Source organism: Oncorhynchus tshawytscha, linkage group LG08, assembly GCF_018296145.1.
Source record: "Oncorhynchus tshawytscha isolate Ot180627B linkage group LG08, Otsh_v2.0, whole genome shotgun sequence".
In the NCBI taxonomy this organism is placed as follows: Eukaryota; Metazoa; Chordata; class Actinopteri; order Salmoniformes; family Salmonidae; genus Oncorhynchus; species Oncorhynchus tshawytscha.
In genome coordinates this window covers 61,733,893-61,757,428 of record NC_056436.1, presented here as the reverse complement: position 1 = coordinate 61,757,428, position 23,536 = coordinate 61,733,893, and the positions used below count along the sequence as shown (strand labels likewise).

The window sequence follows — 23,536 nt, the reverse complement described above, 5'->3', positions numbered from 1 at the left end:
AAATTAGGTTTCAATGGAGGTAGGATGTGTTTTAAATTGGGTTTTGATGAGGGTCGGATGTGTTTTAAATTAGGTTTCAATGGAGGTAGGATATGTTTTAAATTAGGTTTCAATGGAGGTTGGATATGTTTTAAATTAGGTTTCAATGGAGGTAGGATGTGTTTTAAATTAGGTTTCAATGGAGGTAGGATGTGTTTTAAATTGGGTTTCGATGAGGGTAGGATGTGTTTTAAATTGGGTTTCGATGAGGGTAGGATGTGTTTTAAATTGGGTTTCAATAGTATGCATGTGTTATACTGTATACTGGGTTTCAATGGGAGTGTGATATACACTACATTTCAATGTGATTAAAATACCATTTACTTTAGGCAGTGGGAGAGTATCAACATAATCATTTCAAGAAAACACACAACGTTTCAAAACCCTGCTGTCACAACGTCGGGTTTTGAAACATGCTGTGCAAACAAGCGTCTTCCAGCCACTCTTTCATGCTCCGACGTTTGTGCAGTGTTGATACTTGCTCTGATTTGTTCACTGCTGTTCCCACAATTAGAAAAACATTGTCTCAATAAAGTGCTGTCACGTAATGAAATATTCGCAGACACATCTCCAAGTGAGCCTATTCATTATTAATAATATGTGGGTTAATACTGAGGTCTGCATCTGCAAAACAATTAGGAACAACTGTAGTACTGCTTTGATGACTAATTGGAAGGCGCCCAAGCTTGGCATGTCATTGGTATGACTTTAATTCAGCTGGCATCCTATTTACAGGATTGGCCTCTTTAATGACTTACTTGACCCTCATCATCCTGGTGCTTCCAGCAGGGACATGTGGGGATATTCGTTAAGACAGTTCCCCCTGCAGCGTTTTGTAATGAGATCACTCATACGCACGCACGCATACAGGCATACACGCACGCAGGCACCCACACACACACACACACACTCAACCCCTTCTGACATCATTTGGCCCACAGCGAGAGAGAGCGAGTGAGAGAGAGACAGATCACTACGGTCATGTCTTTAAAGTAGTGGAGAGCGACTGCTAAGAGATGTCCCTGAGAGATGTGTACAGGACTGAGTGCCAACTCCTGGACAACTGGAGGTTGGTTTATCTAATGGCTTGTCAGGTTTTGATGGGTATGTTGTGGTGGAACTTCTGTTCCAATGGCAGACGTTGGAGGAGGAGGAGGAGGAGCTAAAGGCTGGCCAAGGCCTCTCTTGCTTCTCCTGCTCCTGCTTGTCACCATAGAAACCACACTACAACCCCTAATCTACTGCTACTGCCTAGCACCATTGTCCTGTATAGGTTAGCTGTGTAAGCTATTACTCACTTACTTGTGAATGCTCAATGCATTGACACACGTTGATAAGCCTTAGTCCAACATCACCAAGCCTGGTAATTCATAGAATCTGAAGGTCGACATTAATATATATATATTTTTTCTTCAGTGTGTCACACCAGTAGAGGTAATTATATATTTTTTCAACAAAAGAGAGTCTAAGGACTAGACGGAGTAGTCTGTTATTGGTGTTGTGTTTATTATACAGTTACCGAGGCGATGGTTGTTTGCTTGAGGTGTGTCATGATTAAGACTCCAATCAGTGAAGCCACAGCTCCATATGATAAATATTCTGTATGCATAATGTGGCATAATGAACTCTAAATGATGATGGTTGTGAATGGGAAAACACTTCACATCCTCAGGCACGTTGATTAAACAGGTACAGATCAGATGAACTACGACTGCTACACATTAGCCCCTTAGAGTCAATCTAAGTTACACAACAAAACAATCCCCATCAAAATCCGTCAGTTTAGGCTCGAGATATCTGTTTTTTTGCATTGGATGCGTCTCAATTCATCGCATCCGCCAGTGTCTTACTTCCTTCATCTGTGGTAATAGGTGGCAGAGCTAGAGGGGTGTTTTTCAGACCATGAGAAAATCGGTCTTTTCACAAAAAACGCCTGTAGTGTCCGAACGATTTAACTTACAAACTAGCGTCACAGGACCCGTCTGAAGGTAACCAGTTGTAACGGCTGTCTTCCTCTGACGAGGAGGAGTAGTAAGAAGGATTGGAGGACCAATGCGCAGCGTAATAAGTGTTCATATCATTTAATTGAGTAATGGAACACTTGAACAAAAAAATAAACGAGCAACGAACAGTCCCGTAAGGTGAATGACAAAAAACCACTAAACAGGAAAATAATCACAAACAACTCAAAAGTGAAACCAGGCTACCTAAATATGGTTCTCAAATCAGGGACAACGATAAACAGCTACCTCTGATTGAGAACCATACCAGGCCAAACACAGAAATCCCAAAACATAGAAAAAGTAACATAGACAACCCACCCAACTCACGCCCTGACCATACTAAAACAAAGACATAACAGAAGAACTAAGGTCAAAACGTGACAGTACCCTCCCCCCAAAGGTGCGGACTCCGGCCGCAAAACCTGAACAACCTATAGGGGAGGGTCTGGGTGGGTGTCTGTCCGCGGTGGTGGCTCTGGTGCGGGACGTGGACCCCACTCCACCATAGTCTTTCTCCGCCTCTTTACCCGCCTCCGTGGCCTCTTTAACGCGGCGACCCTCGCCGCCGACCTCAGACTGGGGACCCAAGCCACGGGTCCCGAATGGACTGGAGATTCCGGCAGCACTGGATGGACGGGAGATTACCACAGCACCGGACAGGCGGGAGACTCCGGCAGCTCCAGAGTGAAGACATAGATAATAGATAATAAAAGAACTAAGGTCAGAACGTGACACCAGTACTGGATTTTTTTAAACTAATGGAAGTATGAAGGTAGTTTTGTTAAATTTGTGTAAAAATATATATTTCCTGATTTTTTTTTTCCCTCCTAGATTTTGGACTGACACTTCAAAACCTTGTTTCTTATGATTTATCTTTTGACTATATTTTTGCCATTTATGAATGTGTTATTCAATGCTTTTCTATGGGCTTTAGTAGTAAAGGTCAAAATCTATATTTGTTAATTGTTTTATTTTTTTAATATATATTTTTTTAAACCAATTTCGTGGAATCCAATTGGTAGTTACAGTTTTGTCTCATTGCTGCAACTCCCGTACGGACTTGGGAATGGCGAAGGTCAAGAGCCGTGCGTCCTCCAAAACACAGCCCAACCAAGCCGCACTGCTTCTTGACACAATGCCCACTTAAATCAAATCAAATCAAATGTATTTGTCACATACACACGGTTAGCAGATGTTAATGCTTGTGCTTGTAGTTCCGACAATGCAGTAATAACCAACAAGTAATCTAACCTAACAATTCCAAAACTACTACCTTATACACACAAGTGTAAAGGGATAAAGAATATGTACATGAAGATATATGAATGAGTGATGGTACAGAACGGCATAGGCACGATGCAGTAGATGGTATCGAGTACAGTATATACATATGAGATGAGTAATGTAGGGTATGTAAACAAAGTGGCATAGTTTAAAGTGGCTAGTGATACATGTATTACATAAAGATGCAGTAGATGATATAGAGTACAGTATATACATATTCATATGAGATGAGTAATGTAGGGTATGTAAACATTATATTAAGTAGCATTGTTTAAAGTGGCTAGTGACATAGTTTCCATCAATTTCCATCAATTCCCATTATTAAAGTGTCTGGAGTTGAGTCAGTGTGTTGGCAGCAGCCACTCAATGTTAGTGGTGGCTGTTTAACAGTCTGATGGCCTTGAGATAGAAGCGGTTTTTCAGTCTCTCGGTCCCAGCTTTGATGCACCTGTAGCGGGGTGAACAGGCAGTGGCTCGGGTGGTTGTTGTCCTTGATGATCTTTATGGCCTTCCTGTGACATCGGGTGGTGTAGGTGTCCTGGAGGGCATGCAGTTTGCCCCCGGTGATGCGTTGTGCAGACCTCACTACCCTCTGGAGAGCCTTACGGTTGTGGGCGGAGCAGTTGCCGTACCAGGCGGTGATACAGCCCGACAGGATGCTCTCGATTGTGCATCTGTACAAGTTTGTGATTGCTTTTGGTGACAAGCCAAATTTATTCAGCCTCCTGAAGCGCTGCTGCGCCTTCTTCACGATGCTGTCTGTGTGGGTGGACCAATTCAGTTTGTCTGTGATGTGTATGCCGAGGAACTTAAAACTTACTACCCTCTCCACTACTGTCCCATCGATGTGGACAATCATCTCCTTAGTTTTGTTGACGTTGAGTGTGAGGTTATTTTCCTGACACCACACTCCGAGGGCCGTCACCTCCTCCCTGTAGGCTGTCTCGTCGTTGTTGGTAATCAAGCTTACCACTGTAGTGTTGTCCGCAAACTTGATGATTGAGTTGGAGGCGGTATTGTCCTCAAAGCGGGCAAAAAAGTTATTTAGTCTGCCTGGGAGCAAGACATCCTGGTCCGTGACGGGGCTGGTTATCTTTTTGTAATCCGTGATTGACTGTAGACCCTGCCACATACCACTTGTGTCTGAGCTGTTGAATTGCGACTCTACTTTGTCTCTATACTGACGCTTAGCTTGTTTGATTGCCTTGCGGAGGGAATAGCTACACTGTTTGTATTCAGTCATGTTTCCGGTCACCTTGCCCTAGTTAAAAGTAGTGGTTCGCACTTTCAGTTTCACGCGAATGCTGCCATCAATCCACGGTTTCTGTTTTGGGAATGTTTTAATCGTTGCTATGGGAACGACATCTTCAATGCACTTTCTAATGAACTTGTTCACCGAATCAGCGTATTCGTCAATGTTGTTGTTGGACGCAGTGCGGAACATATCCCAGTCCACGTGATGGAAGCAGTCTTGGAGCGTGGAATCAGATTGGTCGGACCAGCGTTGAACAGACCTGAGCACGGGAGCTTCTTGTTTTAGCTTCTGTCTGTAGGCAGGGAGCAACAAAATGGAGTCGAGGTGAGCTTTTCCTAAAGGAGGGCGGGGGAGGGCCTTATATGCGTCGCAGAAGTTAGAATAGCAATGATCCAAGGTTTTACCAGCCCTGGTTGCGCAATCGATATGCTGATACAATTTAGGGAGTCTTGTTTTCAGATTAGCCGTGTTAAAATCCCCAGCTGCAATGAATGCAGCCTCAGGATATGTGGTTTCCAGTTTGCAACGAGTCTAATAAAGTTTGTTCAGAGCCATCGATGTGTCTGCTTGGGGGGGAATACTGTATATACGGCTGTGATTATAATCGAAGAGAATTCCCTTGGTAGATAATGCGGTCGACATTTGATTGTGAGGAATTCTAAAACAGGTGAACAGAAGGACTTGAGTTCCTGTATGTTGTTGTGACCACACCACGTCTCGTTAACCATAAGGCATACGCCACCGCCCCTCTTCTTACCAGAAAGATGTTTGTTTCTGTCGGCGCGATGCGTGAAGAAACCAGCTGGCTGCACCGATTCCGTTAGTGTCTCTCGAGTGAGCCATGTTTCCGTGAAGCAAAGAACGTTACAGTCTCTGATGTCCCTCTGGAATGCTACCCTTGCTCGGATTTCATCAACCTTGTTGTCAAGAGACTGGACATTGGCGAGAAGTATGCTAGGGAGTGGTGCGCGATGTGCCCGTCTCCGAGGCCTGACCAGAAGACCGCTTCGTTTCCCTCTTTTACGACGTCTTTGTTTTGGGTCGCAGGCTGGAATCTATTCCCTTGTCCTGGGTGAAAGGCAGAACACAGGATCCGCTTCGGGAAAGTCATATTCCTGGTCGTACTGATGGTGAATTGACGTTGCTCTTATATTCAGTAGTTCTTCCTGACTGTATGTAATGAAACCTAAGATTACCTGGGGTACCAATGTAAGAAATTACACTTCAAAAAACTGCATAGTTTCCTAGGAACACGAAGTGAGGCGGCCATCTCTGCCGGACGCCAGCCGCACCAATGTGTCGGAAGAAACACCGTACACCTGGCGGCCGTGTCAGCGTGCACTGTGCCCGGATTCCACAGGGGTCGCTAGTGCGCAATTGGACAAGGACATCCCTGCCGACCTAACCCGGACGACGCTGGGCCAATTGTGCTCCGCCCCATGGGTCTCCCGGTCGCGGCCGGCTGCGACAGAGCCTTAGACCACTGCACCACTCGAGAGGCCCCCAAAAATATATATATTTTTTATACCTAAAGCGGTCCTTAAAAATTCTAAATCAAATACTGTAGCTAAATGATCCATAGTATGACCATCTTAAAACAATTCCAAATATCAGTTTAGCACCCCTCTCCCACAATGTCTTAGACTAAAGAATTTACCCTTACAATGTAAAGTACATAGAGCTTTAGGAAAAGGTTACTTGGTTGAACAAGACCATTATACTACCTGTGAACAATACAATTCATAGATAATTGATGGCTGAATAAGCTGTTGCCTTTCAGTTTTGCCTAAATTATCATCATCATCATCATCATCATAATAATAATACCAAAGTTTATAGAGGTAGTCTTTGTGATGTCCTTGAAACAGTGGGCTATTGTTCTGGTGGTGTGTGTGTAACACTGTCGTGCTGTGTGCAGTGGCCTATGGAGAATGCCCTCTGGGGGTGACGTGGGTGGCAGACTGGCACGATGGGAATGTGTGTGCCCATGGAGGGAGGGACACATGGCATGGCTGGGATGGTTTCAGAGTGCCACTCGCCTGCGCTTGGATATACTGGGGGCAGGGCCAGAGACTCTGAGCTTGTCTCTGTTCTCCCTGTTCTGTCTGGTTAATGGCAGGGCTCTCTTTATTTCTCTCTCTCTCTCAGTAGTTCTCTCTCTTTTTCAGTTTCCCCTTTCCATCGCCGTCTGTCTTTTTATCTCCCTCTCCCTCTCCTTCTCCCCATCTCTCTCCCTCTCTCCCTCCCTCCATTGTCCTTGGCACCCTTCCTCCCCTACTCTCCTGGCAGTGCCCCCTATAGTCAGTCAGTGTTAACTACAGTGGCTGTGTTGCGCCCCACATTATCTTCCACCAGCTCTTCCCTGCAGCACTTCCTGGCGGAGCCCCTACAGGCCCTCTTGAGCTACAATATTAATCATACCTGAAAAGACTCTCTTTCCAACATTACTAGGGGTCAAGGGTTAAACGAGCCCTCAGGCCAGTGGGATGGTAGAGGTGGGAATAACTCAAACATTATTGGACCATTTCAACATCAATCATCCAGTCAGATGGTGTAGCTGGAATGTCATTGTCAGTAGATATGAAGATATTGTTAGTAGTTTGTTTAGTGTTAGAGTGAGATTTTGGTAGCCTCTGGGTTGTGTTTAGGTTTTCTTGTTGGTTCCCTGATGGGATGCCTCGCTTAACCATGTTTGTTGATGTTAGGGGTTTGAACAGTTGGATTTTGTCATTTTGTGCAGCTCTCTTCTATAAGAACAGTTCAGACCTTCCCCTTAAAGTTCTGTATCGGGTTCAATACCCATGTTCCCCGTTGATGACCTGCAAAGAAAATCAGCTGGCAGGTGGAACGAAAACATTCTTTCAACCTGCAGGGCAGGCTCGTGGTTCAGAAAAAATTACAGTGCATTCGGAAAGTATTCAGACCCCTTGACTTCTTCCACATTTTGTTACATTACAGCCTTATTCTAAAATGTATATTTTTTTCATCCTCATCAATCTACCACATAATGACTAAGCAAAAACAGGTTTTTAGAAATGTTTGTAAAAAATAAAGAACTGAAATATCACATTTACAAAGAGTTCAATCTTGGTTTGATCAGACCAGAGAATCTTGTTTCTCATGGTCTGAGAGTCCTTAAGGTGCCTCTAGAACTGACGCCTCGAGCACTGAGATGCAGTGCCTTAGACCGCTGCGCCACTCTGGAGCCCAGGGTCTGAGTACTTATGTAAATAAGATATTTTTTTAATATATATTTTTAAAATAAATTTACAAACATTTCTAAAAACCTGTTTTCACTTAGTCATCATGGGTTATTGTGTGTAGATTCATGAGATTCATTCATTCATTTTTATTATCCATTTTAGAATAAGGCTGTAACACAACAAAATGTAGAAAAAGTCAAGGGCTCTGAATATTTTACAAATGCCCTGTATATTGCTGGTCAGAATTTCTTAAAATCAAGATAGTACGTGTTGTACAAACCCAAGCTCTTGTTGTGTTGCATTGTGTTGTGAATTCCATTCTGTGAGTGGTGAGGAAGACACAGTAGGCTACCACCCACACGTGCATTGAGAGTGTGTGGACAAGGGTCAGGGGTGTAGCTCAACAGGGGTCACTTTTTGAATAATATCGTACATTTTTGCAATATCCGTAAAGTCAACTTTTAAATTTTTTTTTACAAGAAACTTTTAAAAACTTGGGCACTTTGCTGCGCGACTCAGGAGAGACTGCATGTTGCTGGTGCTGCTGCTGCAGCAAGCCGGGGAAGGGCAGGGGTTGGTTTGTCTGAGATGGAAGGGAGGGAGAGAGAAAGTAGCTATACTCGCGCTAGCAAGACAAACTTGTATCTGCCGTAGATGATATATCATTCCAACTGGTAGTGCCTGTCTTGACTGCATCACATCGATGTAAAGAATCTAGCCACGCTAGCCAGCTAAGTTATCCGCTAGCTAGCCAGGTTAATTGAGTCTGTTTTGCTGTGCTCCCAGTCCTTGTCTACAACAACTCAATTCAGATTAAACAACAGCCTGTTGGTTGCTCATTGTTGTCTTATCCTTCTCATTAAGGCAACTTAATTCCATAATTGTTATTTCATTTTTGCATTGATCAGAAATATCCCACTTCACCTTCTAGGCTATACAGTATATGGGGCCTGTGACAGTAGTGGTGCTTTGATTGCCCAAATCTAATGTCATGGACATGGTATATACTTGTATGATGCAATGTCACATGCAGAGGTGTCATGCCCATAGGAGGCACATGGGCACGTGCCCCCCCAGATTTGTCCTGTTTAAAACATATACAGTACCAGTCAAAAGTTTGGATACACATACTCATTCAAGGGTTTTTATTTGTTTTAAACAATTTTCTACATTTCTACACAATAGTGAAGACATCAAAACTTTGAAATAACCCATATGGAATCATGTAGTAACCAAAGAAGTGCTCAACAAATCAAAAATATTCTTAAAAGTAGCCACCCTTTGCCTTGATGACAGCTTTGCACACTCTTGGCATTCTATCACCTTTCTTCACCTGGAAGGCTTTCCAACAGTCTTAGTTCCCACATAGCACTTGTTGGCTGCTTTCCCTTCACTCTGCGGTCCAACTCATCCCAAACCATCTCAATTGGGTTGAGGTTGGGTGATTGCGGAGAACAGGTCATCTGATGCAGCACTCAATCACTCTACTTCTTGGTCAAGAAGATCTTCCACAGCGTGGAGGTGTGTTGTCTCATTGTCCTGTTGAAAAACAATTGATAATCCCACTAAGCGCAAACCAGATGGGATGGCGTATCGCTGCGGAATGCTGTGGTATCCATGCTAGTTAAGTGTGCCTTGAATTCTAAATAAATCACTGACAGTGTCACCAGCAAAGCACCCCCACACCATCATACCTCCTCCTCCATGCTTCACGGTGGCAATCACACACGCAGTGATCATCCATTCACCTACACTGCATCTCACAAAGACATGGTGGTTGGAACATAAAATCTCAAATTTGGATACATCAGACCAAAGGACAAATTTCCAATGTCCATTGCTCGTAATTCTTGGCCCAAGCAAGTCTCTTCTTATTATTGTTGTCCTTTAGTAGTGGTTTCTTTGCAGCAATTCAACCATGAAGGCCTGATTCACGCAGTCTCCTGTGAACAGTTGATGTGTCTGTTACTTGAACTTTGTGAAGCATTTATTTGGGCTGCAATTTCTGAGGCTGGTAATTCCAATGAACTTGTTCTCTGGAGCAGAGGAAACTCTGGGTCTTCCTTTCCTGTGGCGGTCCTCACGAGATCCAGTTTCATCATAGCGCTTGATGGTTTTTGCGACTGCACTTGAAGAAAGTTCTTGAAATTTTCCAGATTGACTGACCTTCATGTCTTAAAGTAATGATAGACTGTCGTTTCTCTTTGCTTATTTGAGCTGTTCTTGCCATAATATGGACTTGGTCTTTTACCAAATAGGTCTATTTTCTGTATACCACTCCTACGATGTCACAACACAACTGATTGGCTCAAACGCATTAACCTGTTTGGGATAGGGGGCAGCATTTTCACATTCAGATGAAAAGCGTGCCAAGTGTAAACTACCTGCTACTCAGGCCCGAACCTAATATATGCATATTATTTGTAGATTTGGATGGAAAACACTCTGAAGTTTATAAAACTGTTTGAATGATGTCTGTGAGTATAACAGAACCTATATGGCAGGTGAAAACCTGAGAAAAATCCAACCAGGAAGTGGGAAATCTGAGGTTTGTAGTTTTTCAACTCATTGCCTTTTCAAGATACAGTGTAAATGGGGTCATGTTGCACTTCCTAAGGCTTCCACTAGATGTCAACAGTCTTTAGAACCTTGTTTCAGGCTTCTACTGTGAATGGGGAGCGAATAAGAGCTGTTTGAACCAGGGGTCTGGCAGAATGCCATGAGCTAAATCATGCGCGTGGCCATGAGAGCAAGCTGCGTTCCTTTTCATTTCTAAATACAAAGGAATTGTCCGGTTGGAATATATTATTGAGGATTTATGATAAAAACATCCTAAAGATTGATTCTATATATCATTTGACATGTTTCTACAAACTGTAATAGAACTTTTTGGACTTTTCGTCGGGAACTTTCACCTGGACTTGCCCGCGCCTCTTGAATTTGGATTTGTGAACTAAACGTTCGAACAAAAAGGAGGTATTTGGACATAAATGATGGACTTTATCAAACAAAACAAACATTTATTGTGGAACTGGGATTCCTGGGAGTGCATTCTGATGAAGATCATCAAAGATAAGTGAATATTTATAATGCTATTTCTGACTTTTACTGACTTTACAACATGGCGGGTATCTGTATGGCTTGTTTTTGTGTCTGAGCTCTGTACTCAGATTATTGCATGGTGTGCTTTTTCCGTAAAGCTTTTTTGAAATCTGACACAGCGGTTGCATTAAGGAGAAGTATATCTGTAATTCTTTGCATAACACTTGTATCTTTTATCAAAGTTTACGATGAGCATTTCTGTAAATTGATGTGGCTCTCTGTAAATTCGCCGGATGTTTTCGAGGCACGACATTACTGAACATAACGCGCCAATGTAAACTGAGATTTTTGGATATAAATATGAACTTTATCGAACAAAACATACATGTATTGTGTAACATGAAGTCCTATGAGTGCCATCTGATGAAGATCATCAAAGGTTAGTGATTCATTTGATCTCTATTTCTGCTTTTTGTGAATCCTCTCTTTGGCTGGAAAATGGCTGTATGTTTTTTTGTGACTAGGCTGACGTAACATGATCATGTGGTGTGCTTTTGCGGTAAAGCTTTTTGAAATCGGACACGATGGGTAGATTAACCTCTCTGGGATATGTGGGAAACTAGCGTCCCACCAAAAGCCAGGGAAAATGCAGAGCGCCAAATTCAAATAAATTACTATAAAAATTAAACTTTCATTAAATCACACATGCAAGATGGCAAATTAAAGCTACTCTTGTTGTGAATCCAGCCAACATGTCAGATTTCAAAAAGGCTTTTCGGCGGAAGCAAACGATGCTATTATCTGAGGATAGCACCTCCGTAAACAAAGAGAGAAACCATATTTCAACCCTGCAGGCACGACACAAAACGCAGAAATGAAAATATAATTCCTTACCTTTGACGAGCTTCTTTTGTTGGCACTCCAATATGTCCCATAAACATCACAAATGGTCCTTTTGTTCGATTAATTCCGTCGATATATATCCAAAGTGTCCATATATTTGGCGCGTTTGATCCAGAAAAACACTGGTTCCAACTTGCGCAACGTGACTACAAAATATCTTGAAAGTTACCTGTAAACTTTGCCAAAACATTTCAAACTACTTTTGTAATACAACTTTAGGTATTTTTTTACGTAAATAATCAATAAAATTGAAGACGGGATGATCTGTGTTAAATACAGGAAGAAAACAAACTGTAGCTAGCTTTCTGGTCACGCGCCTCTATCTAACAGTACACTTCAAGTGACTCTCGTTCAAGATGGCCGTACTTCTTCATTCCACAAAATAATAACCTCAACCAATTTCTAAAGACTGTTGACATCCAGTGGAAGTGATAGGAACAGCAAGAAGGTCCCTTAGAAATCTGGATTCCCAATGAAAACCCATTGAAAAGAGAGTGACCTCAAAACAAAAAAAAATCTGAATGGTTTGTCCTTGGGGTTTCGCCTGCTAAATAAGTTCTGTTATACTCACAGACATGATTCAAACTGTTTTAGAAACTTCAGAGTGCTATCTATCCAAAAATCTATCCAAATTTGGGCATGCATTTCATCCGAATGTGAAAATACTGCCCCCTGTCACCAATAAGTTAACAAGAAATTAAGCTTTAATTTGGTGTATTGCACTTGTGAATGAAAGTTAAATATTTCTACAAAATATTTTTTAATTTTGCGCTCTGCCTTTTCAGCGGATGTTGACGAGGCTTAATTAAGAAGGAAAGAAATTCCATAAATTTACTTTTAACAAGGTACACCTGTTAATTGAAATGCATTCCAGGTGACTAAAACGTGAAGCTGGTTGAGAGAATGCCAAGAGTATGCAAAACTGCCATCAAGGCAAAGGATGGCTACTTTGAAGTATCTCAAATATATTTGGATTTGTTTAACACTTTTTTTGGTTACTACATGATTCCATATGTGCTATTTCATAGTTTTGATGTCTTCACTATTATTCTACAATGTAGAAAATAGTAAAAATAAAGAAAAACCCTTGAATGAGTAGGTGTGTCCAAACTTCTGACTGATACTGTATGTATATTTCATTATATATATATTTTTTTTTTCATTTTTGGGTTGTTGTGTCTCTGTAATAATACTAGCCACCTAGCAATTTTATGAAGTTGTCTTTAACTAGCCCAGATAGGTTCACAATCTCCTAACCTCATAACTAGCTACCAAGAAGCCATTTAAGGCTATCAATGAGGTTAGAGTAGCTAGCTGGTCTTGCTATCTTAGCTGGCATGCCTGCTGGCAAGGTTGGTCAACTTTAGAAAAGCACTCAATTACTAAATGTACTGAATTAGACCCACTTTCCTTTCAATCTTTAGCAGAGATGCAGTGAAGCATATTTAGTTTATTTTAAAATAGAACCACCATTCAAGAGGATACAGACAGTTCAGGAGTTATGCTTTGATATGCTGAAAAATACACATATTTTTTTACATAGAATTAATCATAATGATTATAGCTCTAGATTGCAGGAAAATGTGTTTTAGTTGTTTGAAAAATGCAAAGGACCACCCCCAGCCAACCGTACATACTTTTTTTGGGGTGCGTGCCACCCCTGAATGATTGTATTTAATTCATACAAAGCCTTTTCATTGTTAAATATAGACCTATATATTTTTCAAATAAATTAATACTGTTGCAAGTGTAGCCGATGTGAAATGGCTAGCTATTTAGCGGTGGTGCGCGCTAGTGGCGTTTCAATCGGTGACATCACTTGCCCTGAGACCTTGAAGTAGTGGTTCCCCTTTTGTTGAGCGATGGGTAACGATGCTTCGAGGGTGAATATTGATGTGTGCAGAGCGTCCCTGGTTCGCGCCCAAGGCGGGGCGAGGGGACGGACGTGAAGTCTATACTGTTACACAAGTAATCAAATACTCCATTAACGTTGTCCTAGGTGAAACTATCTAATTTGTCCACGTGCAGAGTCATAAAATTAACAATAAATGCATGTTATTTGGCGGGTAATGGATTGACTCTCGGAACAATTCTACGCGGGTGAGTTGGGTTGCGGAGAAAAATCTGTCTTAATGTCGGGTATCGGGTGTGGCTCGGAATTGATGTGGCTGGCACGGGGCGAGTGCGGCTCTGGTAAACAAGCGTGTGTAACTGTACATAATTCCTGTTAGCACTGGGGAAAGTGTCAGTTGTGTCACACGGGCGGAGGAGGAGACAGAAGATGAAGATGTGGTAAAGGAGGGGACACAGCTGCAACATCTTTTGGGAACGACACCACAGTCTCGTAGCGGGGTGACGTTTTGTTTTTGCCAGGGCTAGCAGGCAAACTAACTTTCAGACACACTAATGATGGAACACACGGCAGGAAATGAGGGAGCCATGAATGATTTAATAGAATAGCATGCTGCTTGCTGTTGGCCGTGTAGAGCTAGGTATTAAACTGCACAAAGCTGTGGAGGAGCCCTGAACTGTGCTTCTCCGTCAGCTGGTGCAGAACAAATCACACACTCTGGTGAGATTAGAAACAATGTGGAGGCAGTTAGGTTTTGGACTACCGCAGTGTCTCTTTGAATTGCCAGTAAGAGATGTGCACGTACCAGGAAGCAGGGGTTTATAAAAAGCTCCCCAGTCCCTCAGGGGAGAAGACATACAGAATTGGAACACTCCAACAATGAGATATGGCAGATCTGAGGCGTCCCTTATGTGTTGCCCTTCTCTTCCTCTCTTACAGGAAAGCCCACTGATGGACACACACACACACAAACAGGCAAGAAAACATGCACGCACGCACGCACGCACGCACGCACGCACGCACGCACGCACGCACGTGAAACAGAGTTCAGAACGTACCGTAAGCTCACTTCACAGCTAGCTTGAAATGTCACGGACGGAGCAATCCAATTAGTACATTTTGGGTGGCTCCACCTGTTGGAACGTTGTCAAGGAGGGCGGTCACATGTGCTAGTGAAGCAGAGGTCTTGTGTTTGAACCTAGGTGTGAGCTGAATCAGGAGGAAGTGGGACTCGCTAAGCAAGCACTGTGGCGTCTGTAACACATGCAAACGCCCTCATCCCCACACAGACCACAAACTCACTCATGCTCAAACCCTACACCCCTACCCAAGCACTCTGTCCTCCCATCTCTGGTGTCTTGACCCTCCTGTGGGAGGGCAGCTCCCACTCAGCCCAGTCCAAGCTCTTCTCTGTCCTTACACCCCAATGGTGGAACCAGGTTCCTTAAGCAAGGACAGCAGAGTCCCTGCTCATCTTCTGAAAACATCTGACACCTTACCTCTTCAAATTGTATCTTAAATAACCCCCCAGCACCCCCTCCTCATGCCTAACCCCATCCCCCTCACCTTTAGTGAACTAACACTCACACTTGATTCTGTTTCCCCTACTAACTCTGGCTTTGCTGATAGCTACTTAATTGAGGAAAAATGTACTTACATGACTGTGGTTGTCTCACCTAGCTACCTTAAGATGAATACACTGACTCGGGATACGATGGATACGAGCCACTGCTAAATTACTAAAATGTAAATAAAGTGTGTGTGCAGTGTATGTGTGTGTGTGTGTGTTTGTGCAGTGTTTGTGTGTACTCAATAAGTGTGTGATTCACACAGAGAGCCAGTGAATGTTGGTTATTGAGTGAGGTAAGTCACTGAAGCACTATGGGGGAGAGTTAGCCTGTCATTATATCCTAAGACTTTGGACTTTGGGTTCTCCCTCCCTATAGTCCCCAGCCCCCTCCTCATAGCCCCAGCCCCCTTCCCTATAGTCCCCACCCCCTCCCTATAGTCTCTAGTCCCGTTTAAGGGTGGCAGGTAGCCTCGAGGTTAGAGCGTTGGGCCAGTAACCGAGAGGTTGCTGGATTGAATCCCCGAGCTGACAAGTTAAAAATCTGTCATTCTGCCCCTGAACATGGCAGTTAACCCACTGTTCCTAGACCAGTTAACCCACTGTTCCCTGGTAGGCTGTCATTGTAAATAAGAATTTCTTCTTAACTGACTTGCCAATTTAAATAAAGGTTAAATATAAATATATTTTTAAAATAGTCATTCCAACTCTGTCTGTCTCTTTTTTTTAACAGTTAGTTTAGTTAATAGCCTCCAAGTGCCAACACACTTACAGCATGACATATCTGCAAAGGTAAGGAGGGAGGGAGGGTGGGAGTGTAGGAGGAAGACTCAAGCCTCAAAGAAAATGCTTCTGAGACACCCCGCAGGCACGCTCTTTCTTTCTCTACCTCCCTCACTCTCCCTCCCTCTCTCCCTCCTTCCTAAACAAAAACCACTCCACTCATATCTTGTGCATTAATGAATCACTGAACCAGGAAGCAACCTCTTCAGGATAATCCCCCAACCTGATTAAGGAGTTAGAATTCTATATGCCACTTTATTTCCTTTGGAGGTGATAATGAAGAAATGTTACATTTAGTGTCTGCCTCTGTAGCCCATGTTGCATAAGCAAGCCCCTTTCTTTGGTCTCTTTCTGTGATCATTTGTTGTTTTTGCTCATGATGAGTTGGCCTGGGTGCTATTATCTAGTGTGGAGGAAACAAGCCTGTCTATCTACCTCATGGCCAAGTAACTACACAAGCCTGTCTGTCTACCTCATGGTCAAGTAGCTACACAAGCCTATCTGTCTACCTCATGGTCAAGTAGCTACACAAGCCTATCTGTCTACCTCATGGTCAAGTAGCTACACAAGCCTATCTGTCTACCTCATGGTCAAGTAGCTACACAAGCCTATCTGTCTACCTCATGGTCAAGTAGCTACACAAGCCTATCTGTCTACCTCATGGCCAAGTAGCTACACAAGCCTATCTGTCTACCTCATGGTCAAGTAGCTACACAAGCCTATCTGTCTACCTCATGGCCAAGTAGCTACACGCACCTGTCTGTCTACCTCATGGCCAAGTAGCTACACGCACCTGTCTGTCTACCTCATGGCCAGGTAGCTACACGCTCCTGTCTGTCTACCTCATGGCCAAGTAGCTACACATCCCATTCAGCCATTTTTATTGATTCCCTTTAATCCTGTCAAATGCTCACACACACACACACTCTTGTGCAATGTATGACTGTGACAGCCCCTGACTGCTGTCACTGTGGCCACACCCACGAGTGTATCGGGGACTGACAGCTTCAGGAGGGGTTCACTGCTCTCCCCCTCTCTCCCTCCTTGGCATCTGGCATCTCAATGCAGCAGAAAGCGCTCATAAAAAGCCTTTCAATTAATCCTGGTGTGCTCACCGAGGATGAAATACCTCCAGGACTTCTCTCCTTCTCTCCTCGCAGCCCAGCCCAGCCTAACCCAGCCCAGCCTAGCCCAGTCCAGCCAAACCCAGCCCAGCCTAGCCCAGTCCAGCCTAACCCAGTCTAGCCCAGCCTAGCCCAGTCTAGCCCAGTCGAGTCCATCCCAGCCCAGCCTAATCCAGCCCAGTTTAGCTCAGCCTAGTCAAGTCCAGCCTAGTACATCCTACCCTAGTCGAGTCCAGCCTAGTCCAGCCCAGCCCAGCCTAACCTAGCCCAGCTTAGCCCAGCCTAGTTGAGTCCAGCCTAGTCCAGCCCAGCCTAGCCCAGCCTAACCGAGCCCAGCTTAGCCCAGTCTAGTCATGTCCAGCCTAATCAAGTCCAACCTAGCCCAGCCCAGTTTAGCTCAGCCTAGTGAAGTCCAGCCTAGCCCAATCTAGCCCATTCTAGCCTAGCCCAGTCCAATCCAGTCTTGGTCTGGTCTGGAGCTGAAGCAGGCAGCTCCCGGCTTGTAGCAATGATTCTAATACAGCAGCACAGCACTCAATTTGTTTCACCTTCACTGTGAAATGGAAGTTGGTGATGTGATGGTTGTCTGTGAGAGGAGAGTCCATGCCCTGAGGCTTGATTTGTGGGTGTTTGAAGCCACCCAGTAAAGCTTCCCTGGGTGCTTCTTGATGATGGACAACCTTACTAAAGGTATTAGACGACCGGCTCTCTTTGATCCCAATCAGCCCGGCTTCCATCCATGCTGAGTGCTGTGTGTCTGCAGGTACTCAAACTGTGTGGTGAGTATAAGTGTGTGTGTGTGAAGAGATACTCAGCATGTGTGTGTGTGAGGAGATACTCAGTGTGTGTGTGTGTGTAGGTGTGTGTGTGTGTGTGTGTGTGTGTGAGGAGATACTCTGTGTGTGTGTGTGTTTGTGTGTGTGTGTGTGCGCATTTGTTTGTGTAAAGACCCACTCAGCGTGTGTTTCTCAGTGTGACAGTATAGAGACAGCTCTCTGGGCAGAGGTTGAGAGAGCTGTGAAGCTGTTCACCACTCATCTCACACACACACACATACACACATACATACATACCGTAGTTCATATAAGGAAATCAGTCAATTGAAATAAATAAATGAGGCCCTAATCTATGGATTTCACATGACTGGGCAGGGGCACAGCCATGGAAGGGAACCCATTGGGGACCCACGCCCAGCCAATTAGAATGAGTTTTTCCCCACTAACCGGTTCCCCCACACATTGACTCTGTATCAGTATCCCCCTGTATATAGTCTCACTATTGTGTTTTACTGCTGCTCTTTAATTACTTGTTACTTTTATCTCTTATTCTTATCTGTATGTTTTGAAACTGCATAGTTAGTTAGGGACTCATAAGTAAACATTTCACTGTAAGGTGAACACCTGTTGTATTCGGCTCATGTGACTAATAAAATTGGATTTGTTTTTATTTGAAATACCCCTCAGTTTCATCAGCTGTCAGGGTGGCTGGTCTCAGACGATCCCGCAGGTGAAGAAGCCAGATATGGAGGTCCTGGGCTGGTGTGGTTACACGTGGTCTGCAGTTGTGAGGCCAGTTGGACGTACTGCCAAATTCTCCAAAACCACGTTGGTTATGGTTTAGAAATTAACATTCCGTTCTCTGGCAACAGCTCTGGTGGACATTCCTGCAGTCAGCATGCCAATTGCACACGCCCTCAAAACTTGAAACATCTGGCGTTGTGTTGTCTGACAAAACTGCACATTTTAGAGTGTCCTTTATTTTCCCCAGCACAAGGTGCACCTGTGTAATGATCATGCCATTTAATCAGCTTCTTGATATGCCACACCTGTCAGGTGGCTGTATTATCTTGGCATTGGAGAAATACTCACTGACAGGGATGTAAACAAATTTGTGCACACAATTTGAGGGAAAGAAGCATATGGAACATTTCTTGAATCTTTTATTTCAGCTCATGAAACATGGGACCAACACTTTGCATGTTGCGCTGATATTTGTGTTCAGTATTCAGTAGAACCCTTTTGTGGGGTTCTTTGATCAGAACCCTAGGCAATCTTCTTCACTGGACCAAATTGGTTCCATATAGAACTCTGTATAGTACCATGTATGATTTATGGCTAGGCTACTACTAGTTCAATAGTACTAGCTAAGAAGATAATAATAATGCCATGAAATGATGCACAAAAAAATACCAGCATAGTTTTTAGATTGAATTGTCCTTACAGTCAAACTCAAACACTAACAGTTTAGGTACAGTAATGCAAATATAGTTCGGAAATATGCACTGTTGGTCAGGGAGGCTCTTTATTTGAATAATGGCCCACCTCAGTTTTGGTAGCAACCTTCAGAGGGTTTCTGCCTCATGGTACAGCTACAGTATGGGATATCGCCTGGCTGGTTCCTGAGAAGAACACGAGGAGCCAAAACATGAGTCTATTGTATATCTGCAAAAATGAAGACAAAATAACATGCATACATATCATTATTATCATGCTGAGGACCAAATTACAGTTGTCATCAGCAGCAGCCAAAAGAGGAATCTGCCTATGAATCCACACTGTAATACTGAAATAAAAGCAACAATGAGCTAATTGCCAATGTCAGGCTGGGTATGTAGTTCTATTTGGCATATTCAATAATTAAAATGGAAGTTTATTTGTAAGATGAGTTAGCCAGCTTGTAAAGTGGCTAATTAGAGGTGGCTTTCTCCTCAGCTAGCTACCAAACAAACGGTGGCCTATAAAGTTCGACAGTCAACAGTATCTCGGACCTGCCTGGTGTGTTCCTTGTTCTTCATGATGCTCTCTGCGCTTTTAACGGACCTCTGAGACTATCACAGTGCAGGTGCATTTATACGGAGATTTGATTACACACAGGTGGATTGTATTTATCATCATTAGTCATTTAGGTCAACATTGGATCATTCAGAGATCCTCACTGAACTTCTGGAGAGAGTTTGCTGCACTGAAAGTAAAGGGGCTGAATAATTTTGCACGCCCAATTTTTCAGTTTTTTTTTCAGCAAAGTTCAAGGGGGCCGAATACTTTCGCAAGGCACTGTACATCACCATGACTAGCTCCATAGTGTTCACTACTACATCACCATGACTAGCTCCATAGTGTTCACTACTACATCACCATGACTAGCTCCATAGTGTTCACTACCTACATCACCATGACTAGCTCCATAGTGTTCACTACCACTACCACATCACCATGACTAGCTCCATAGTCTTCACTACCACATCACCATGACTAGCTCCATAGTGTTCACTACCACTACAACATCACCATGACTAGATCCATAGTGTTCACTACTACATCACCATGACTAGCTCCATAGTGTTCACTACTACATCACCTTGACTAGCTCCATAGTGTTCACTACCACATCACCATGACTAGCTCCATAGTGTTCACTACTACATCACCATGACTAGCTCCATAGTGTTCACTACTACATCACCATGACTAGCTCCATAGTGTTCACTACTACATCACCATGACTAGCTCCATAGTGTTCACTACTACATCACCATGACTAGCTCCATAGTGTTCACTACTACATCACCTTGACTAGCTCCATAGTGTTCACTACCACATCACCATGACTAGCTCCATAGTGTTCACTACTACATCACCTTGACTAGCTCCATAGTGTTCACTACTACATCACCATGACTAGCTCCATAGTGTTCACTACTACATCACCTTGACTAGCTCCATAGTGTTCACTACTACATCACCTTGACTAGCTCCATAGTGTTCACTACTACATCACCATGACTAGCTCCATAGTGTTCACTACTACATCACCATGACTAGCTCCATAGTGTTCACTACTACATCACCTTGACTAGCTCCATAGTGTTCACTACTACATCACCTTGACTAGCTCCATAGTGTTCACTACTACATCACCATGACTAGCTCCATAGTGTTCACTACTACATCACCTCCATAGTGACTAGCTCCATAGTGTTCACTACTACATCACCTTGACTAGCTCCATAGTGCTCACTACTACATCACCTTGACTAGCTCCATAGTGTTCACTACTACATCACCATGACTAGCTCCATAGTGTTCACTCACTACATCACCTTGACTCAGCTCCATAGTGTTCACTACTACATCACCTTGACTAGCTCCATAGTGCTCACTACTACATCACCTTGACTAGCTCCATAGTGTTCACTACTACATCACCATGACTAGCTCCATAGTGTTCACTACTACATCACCTTGACTAGCTCCATAGTGTTCACTACTACATCACCAGGACTAGCTCCATAGTGTTCACTACTACATCACCATGACTAGCTCCATAGTGTTCACTACTACATCACCTTGACTAGCTCCATAGTGTTCGCTCACATATATTTTAAATTTTCAACTAATTGTAATTGAGAATTTGTTCTTAACTGACTTGCCTAATTAAATAAATACAAAAATTTAAAAAGCAAGGCAAGTCAGTTGAGAACAAATTTTTATTTACAATGACGGTCTAGGAACAGTGGGTTAACTGCCTTGTTCAGGGGTAGAATGACAGATTTTTACATTGTCAGCTCGGGGATTCAATTTAGCAACCTTTTGGTTACTGGCCCAACGCTCTAACCACTTGGCTACCTGCCGCCCCAAAACGTATCAGCAGCTTTGAGGCAGTCAAAGCTGTAGCAGGTGGGACACATTCTCTCTCTCTCTCTCAATTCAATTTAATCTCACATGGCTTTATTGGCATATGAAACTTTATTCTTACTTTGCCAAAGCAAGTGAAATAAATGATAAACAAAAGTGAAATAAACAATAAAAAATGTACAGTAAAAATTACACTCACAAAAGACTAAAGACATTTCAAATGTAAATGTATGTCTATATACAGTGTTGTAACGATGTGAAAATAGTTAAAGTACAGAAGGGCAGGCCCAGCAGTTGTCTTATATACGGATATAAAATGAGAAGTTATATTTGCATGATTTAGCATAATTAATTAATCCTTACAATTTTGTTTCATTCATGTGACCTCACTTCTTCTCTCTAAGCTGAGACCTTGAAACTGAGATATCTTTTGTTCTGAAAACAAGGTCTGGGCGTACTGCTAAATAGCAGCTAGCAGTTTGTTAAATCAGTCACTTGCATGAATAAATTGGTTATTAGAACCACACATAAATAGAACAAAGAAATGAGCAATAAGAAAAGCACAAACATTAAAATTCCCATTACAAGTTCATAAATCCTGCTGCTGTTATTGCACACTGTGGAATTTCACCCAATAGATATGAGAATTTTGATAATTAGTGGGTATCTGCCTAATTCTGCTCTGCATTAATTATTTGGTGTTTTACGTTGTGCAATGAGGATATTTTAGCAGAATTCTGCATGCAGAGTATCAATTTAATGTTTCTCCCATTTTGTGAATTTTCTCACAACCACAAAGGGCAATGGGTTCTATATTTTTAGCCAGATTCTAATTCGTTGGTCAAATTTTATTTGAAATGTTATGTTCCTTTTGATGGCATAGAAGTCCCTTCTTGCCTTGTCTCTCAGATTGTTCACAGCTTTGTGGAAGTTACTTGTGGCGCTGATGTTTAGGCCGAGGTATCTATAGTTTTTTGTGTAATCTAGGGCAATGGTGTCTAGATGTAATCTGTATTTGTCCTGGCAACTGGACCTTTTTTGGAACACCATTATTATTGTCTTACTGAGATTTACTGTCAGGGCCTGTCATTGAAATATATTCCAGGTGACTACCTCATGAAGCTGGTTGAGAGAATGCCAAGATTGTGCAACGCTGTCATCAAGGCAAAGGGTGGCTCCTTTGAAGAATCTCAAATATATTTTGAGAAGTTGCCATTTATTTTGGGTACTTCATGATTCCATGTGTTATTTCATAGTTGTGATGTTTTCAATATTATTCTACAATGTAGAACGTTTGTAAAAAATAAAGAAAAACCCTTGAATGAGTAGGTGTGTCCAAATTCTTGACTGGTACTGTATATGTTTTTGCTGTTTTGTTCTTTGTTATAGGTCCAAAAAGATTGAAGAAGTGGTGTATCCTTACATCTCCGTTTTGGATAGATAACTCTTTGTGTTGTTGTTTGTTTAGTGTGTTCCAATTTTCCCAGAAGTGGTTCGATTCTATGGATTCTTCAATTACATTGAGCTGATTTCTGACGTGCTGTTCCTTCTTTTTCCGTAGTGTTTTTCTGTTTTGTTTTAGTGATTCACCATAGTGAAGGCGTAGGCTCCGGTTTTCTGGGTCTCTATGTTTTTGGTTGGAAAGGTTTCTAAATGTCTTTCTTGGGTTTTTGCATTCTTCACAGGTCTGAACTGAGGGGGCCTATATGCGGTGTGGTCATGGTTGGTTTGGGAGGTATTGATTGGTTGGGGTGCGTGTGTGGATGTGGCTGGTGGTCTGGATATAGGTCCTCAAGGCATGGGTGGGAGGGGGGGGGGGGTCTGGGAGAATGTCTCTCTGGTCTGGG

General features: G+C 42.9%; 1 protein-coding gene across 3 annotated transcripts in view; it reads left to right on the top strand.

Annotated features, from left to right (window-relative positions):
• LOC112255682 (dystrophin-related protein 2-like) overlaps positions 1-23,536 on the top strand; it is a 189,769-nt gene that overhangs the window by 99,099 nt on the left and 67,134 nt on the right. The window lies entirely within an intron of this gene.